This window comes from Chanodichthys erythropterus, chromosome 22 (assembly GCF_024489055.1).
Source record: "Chanodichthys erythropterus isolate Z2021 chromosome 22, ASM2448905v1, whole genome shotgun sequence".
Classification (NCBI taxonomy): Eukaryota; Metazoa; Chordata; class Actinopteri; order Cypriniformes; family Xenocyprididae; genus Chanodichthys; species Chanodichthys erythropterus.
Window position 1 is genome coordinate 18,008,782 of NC_090242.1, and position 6,000 is coordinate 18,014,781.

The window sequence follows — 6,000 nt, forward strand, 5'->3', positions numbered from 1 at the left end:
TCATAATTGAAAACAATACACAAACAAATTCAGAAAGAGAAAGAGAGGGAGAGAACATGTACATAAGCACATATTTCTGAGAATGTATTTCATAAATACTTGGAACACTCTTAGAAATAATGATGGTTCCATGAAGAACCTTTAACATTCATGGAATATTTACATTCCACAAAACGTAATTTGGAAAATTATTTTTCACACTGAGAAAAAAATGTTCAGTCACACTTTATATTAGACATCTAACTACTATGCACTTACATAAAAATTGTTAGGTACAATGTACTTATTGTGTTCATGTATAGCAAAAACACTTTTGCTGCTATTGAGGTGGGATACGGGTAAGGTTAGGGACAGGGTTGGCGGTTTGGGTAGGTTTAATGGTGGGTTAAATGTTAAAGGAAGGGTCAACAGTGTAATTACAGACACAATTATGGAAATTAATTACAGCTGTAATTAAATGCAAGCATTTTTAAAATATAAGTAAAATGTAAAAACATGTATGTAATAAGTGCATTGCATGAAATTATTTATGCAAATGTAGTACACTGTAGTTACACTTAAAGAGTCAGTTCATCCAAAAATTAAAAATTTATGTCGTTCCACACCCGTAAGACTTTCGTTCATCTTCAGAATGCAAATTAAGATATTTTTTGATGAAATCTGAGAGGTATCAGCAACTTAACCACCACTTTCAAGATCCAGAAAGATACTAAAGACATCATTAAAATAGTCCACATGACTGCAGTGGTTCAACCTTAATTTTATGAAGTGACAAGAATACTTTTTGTGCTCAAAAACAAAATAAAAATAACGTCTTTATTCAAAAATATCCTCTCTTTTATGTCTCTTCTTGTCGCTTCATAAAATTAAGGTTGAACCACTTTAGTCACATGGTCTTTACTTTTCTGGACCTTGAAAGTGGTGGTTAAATTGCTGATACCTCTCGGATTTGTGTTCCGGAGATGAACGAAGGTCTTACGGGTGTGGAATGACATGAGGGTGAGTAATAAATGACATAATTTTCATTTTTGGGTGAACTAACGCTTTAATATAAAGTGGAACCAATGTTCACTGAAAGGTCTTTTGTGGAACTCAAAATGGTTCTGATTGCTACAAAAAAAAAAAAAAGCGTATATATTCCAAAATGTAATCCTGAAAATATACATAATGTTTTACACTCTATAAAACAAACAAAAAAAATATATAATTATAATATAATATAATATAATATAATATAATATAATATAATATAATATAATATAATATAATATAATATAATATAATATAATAAAGAATTTTAAAATATAATTAAATATGAAGCATTAAAATAATATAAAAAACATTTTAAAAAAATATTTAAAAAAACTTACACAAAGCAAAAGATGCACAGTGGGAAAGGTATAATGTAAATAGTCAGAAGAACATGAGAGACATGAACATACACACTTTGAAATGAGCTCCACTCAAAACATGTCTCCCTGGAGACATTGCAGTGAGTGGCACACCTCCACTTCCCCTGCACAGACCTTCATTCTCACTGCCAGAACTAGCCTGGAGGGGCCAAGCCATCTCAGCATGTTTTCTACCCCACACTACAATCCACCAAGTCCACCGCACACACAGGCAGACAGACAGACACACTCTCGGCCCAAAGTGCCATTAGTCTTGAAAGGTAGGAAAAGGGAGAAGAGGTGAACAGGCATCTCAAGCATTCCGATTTGCGACCCCCCTCCCATCCCTCCGCCTCCCCTATCCATCCACCAAAGGGGTACATGACTCCCCAGGGCTGATGCAGCAGGCTGGGGTAGGCCTGGAGGGGGCTGCGAGCCGGGATGCGGTTGTGGGGGTCGGTCAGTGTGATGGATGGTTGATTGGTAGCTGTCCCAGGGGCCTCCCTCTCTCTCACCTCTGGCGCTGGGAATTAAAAGGCGGTTTGTCTCTAGCGAGTCCTCAGCTGCTGAAAGCAGCCCGGCAATTTCACAGAGATCAGAGAGGGCATTACTGCTGCCTGTCAGGGGAGCCGTCACACAGCCGGACACCACAGGGTGGGGTGGCGAAAGGGGGGCCGCTACTTACAGGCATGCACATGCGTGTTAATTCTCACATAGAAAAACATGTGAATGCAGATTAGAAAAGGAAGGACTCTGCATCTATGGACTTCTCTGAAGAGCTGATCTGTCTGAGTGTAGTAAGTGCACACATACACACACACACACATTCTCACAGGGCCTTTTATCGACAGCCCTGTCCATCTCACTTATCTGTTCTAATCAAAGCGCTCTCCATTAACACCAAACTACCGTCAGAACACCACTGCGAGACCCCTGTCCTAATGAGTATAAATACGCATAGACATTCACACTTTCAACACTCTCACATCCACCAAAACACCAAGAAACTTAACAGTCAACAAACAGTTAGAGTTTGGTGGAAAACAGCTGAACCATGGTTGACGGATTAAAATGAGAAAAACAGGAATCGTTTTTAAATACAAATGTCTTAACGCAAAGGGTCCACCTATTGCTCCATTATAATATGCATTAAACTAAAATACAATATATTTTAAACCTACGCTAAAGTTCAGATCTCACCTAATGTAATGTACAAGTATATAACTCTGTACATCAATAATGATTCCTTTAATGACTTTGCAATGTAAGCATCATCAAGTATGCAAAAACTTTAATATAGTAATATATAGTAATTAGTTATTATAAGCCAGGCTTACAATGCAACACTCACTTGGAGTGAAAAACCACTATTTTACAGAAATAGTTGACCCAAATGTGAAAATTCTGTTATCATTTAGTCACTTTCATGTCATACAAAAGCCACATCAATTTATTTTTTTTCTGTTCAACACATAAGAATGTTAGCAAAATGTCCCAGAAGTTCAAATTTAGACAGGTTTGGATTATTGAATTAAGTCTCTTATGTTCACCAAGGCAGCATTTATTTGATCAAACGTTATTATATTATTATATTATATTATTAAATATTATTACAGTTTAAATAACTGTTTGCTATTCTAATATATTTTAAATATAATTTATTCCTGTGATGCAAAGCTGAATTTTCAGCATCATTACTCCAGTCTTCAGAGTCACATGATCCTTCAGAAATCATTCTAATATGCTGATTTGCTGCTCAAGAAACATTTATGATTATTATCAGTGCTAAAATCAGTTGTGCTGATTAACATTTTTGTGGAAACAATTAAATTTTTTTTTCAGGATTCTTTGATGAATAGAAGGTTCAAATGAACAGCATTTATTTGAAATGGAAATCTTTTGTAAGAGTACTTTTCACTTATGCAGCATCCTCGCTAAATACAAGTATTAATTTCTTTTAAAAAAAATCTTACTGAACGCAGATGCTTGAGTGATAGTGTGTATGTTATCTATATCAGTGAATATGAGTGTAAAGTGTAGTGCAAGTTGTTTAAAAGCAGTGTGTGTTTATAAAAATATTTGAATTGCATGCCTGCATGGTGTGTGTGTGTGTGTGTGTGACCCTGTCACTGAGGCATGATGAGAGAGATTACCTGCAGCCTTTGGTCCATCTTAATGAGGTAATGAGTGGAAGGAGGGGGGGCACTCTGCCTCTGCCCTCATATACTCCATTAATCAGAGCAGGTTGGGGGGGTCAGACACCACGGCCAGAGCACCAACCCGCCCCCATAACACACTAATGGACTGACTGAAGGTGCATTTAGTTAAATGGCTCTGACTGCTTAGCATGATGGAGAGGAGTAGGGTGAGAGACAGAAGAAGAGGATGGCAGGTTGGACATACAGAGAGTAAAAATGAGAGGCATATTGATATGACAGGGAAACAACAACAACAACAACAACTGCAAATCAAAAATAACAAGAAGAAAATGCCACCTGCTAAGATCTGCTCTGTAATAATGAGACATAATACTAAAAGTTATGAGTTAAAATTACACGTAATTAAAATTACATTTCAATGTGGGAGGAACAATGAAACATGAGCTGAACTTTAGTTTCTTAGGCTTGGTTGAAGTTAGTTTAATATTGTATTTTTAACTAACACATTTTTGTTTTTCACAAAATTGACTGGAAATCAAAGAATAATTGGTGGACCCCCTGCAGTTTGCCGCCCACAGACCACTATTTTGAATGCTTCAATATTATGTGCTTAATGTGATGTTTTTATGACAATCTACATGGCATAGATTTTTCTATAAGGCACCTGGTGTTTTAAACTATTGACAACATCATATGAGCACTAACTGCATCTTCTTGCTGTAATGACACTATTTCTCCATTGATAGCAATTCAAACAAAGTGTATTCTGACAAAATAGTAACTATAAAAAAAAAAAAAAAAATTGCAAGCAACATTCAATGTTTCTAAAGGTATTATAAACCTCCTGGCCTGTGTGTGTTCATAAATCTAGAATATATATATATATCCTAATGAGCAGTGTTGGGGTAACACATTACAAGTAACTTGAGTTATGTAATCAGATTACTTTTTCATGTAACTAGTTAAGTAACGCATTACTTTTTCAAATTACAACAAAATGTTACTTTTTAAAATAAGTCACGCAAGTTACTTTTTCACATTTATTGACTGACAGCTCTCCTGTCCCCATGTTGAGAGAAATAAAGTGTAGAGGCGTTGTGCGCTGTGTGAACATGATGGTTATTGTAGTTCTAGACTATGTGAACATGCATTTACTCATCTCACTTGTACAAAAACATTCAGTATTCATCAAAATTTATAAAAACAGTGAAATGCAATCAGAATTTTACGAAAACTTAATAATTAAATAGATTAAATTACACAAATATACCTTATGTATTTAATCTCACATTAACTAATGTTTTTGATGCAGACCTTCAATTATCTAATTCAACCAAAAAGCAAAAATTACTTTTGATAAGATTTAGAAATAAGAGTGTTGAATTCATAGACAGTAAAAGAAATGGACACAGCGACCCCATTGGAACTCAATTGAGACAAGTGAAGCCCATTTTTAGCGATTTTTAGCACTTCCGTTTCTGACGCGCAGACTCACACTAAGCTTGATGACGTAAGCAACCTGTCTGACAGATGTAAATCTTCTAGTAGCTGTGCGTGAAAACTGCCATCGTTAATCTTGCAGAGACGGCGAGCTTGAGCGGGGAGTTCTTTGGCGTGAGTGAGCAGGAGTAAGTATTCTGATTAATTAGTTTGTATAGTATTTTAAAATGTAACGCCAGTACGCCATATTAAGATAATCTCCCCGATTGTCTGCGAGCTTCTCCTCCTGTCTGTACGGTAATTTCTCTACTGTGCGACAGAAAGTCGAGTGGTTATGACGCAATCGTTAGCTTATTTTTACAAAAACTGTTTCTACGGGGCCATAATGTAACATAGAAGGTAATGGAGCCCTTTATACATTGTCGTGTATCTTTGGAAATAAATAATGGACAAATGGAGTCTTTAAACGCCTCAGATGTAAAGTTATTCGCTGTCAAAGTGACGCCAAAATGAATGGGAGTCAATGGGGATGCTAACGCAAGTGAAGTTCTGCTACAAGATGGCGGCACCCAGCCGACTTCAACTTCCGGTCGCCTTCCTTGGGCACTGGTTGAATTTCCTTCTCTTTCTTCTTTAATCCAGAATGGCAGCGCAGCTGAAAGGTTTGTTTGAGCTGCGCCCTCTACAGTACATGCGAAAATATGCATTTCCGTCAGCCTGAGGCTTATTCATTTCACTTTTGGTGTGAAAGGGCCTTCACATTTGACAAAAATAGAACTTTTTTGTTGTTATTAAAAAACAAAGCAAGCAAGCCCAGCCCAGGTGAGAAAAAGCAATGCAAAAGTAATGTAATGCATTACTTTTCATAAAAATTAACTAAGGAACACAATTAGTTACTTTTTTAGGGAGTATTGTATTACTTTTAAAACCAATATGTGTGTGTGTGTGTGTATATGTATATATATATATATATATATATATATATATATATATATATATATATATATATA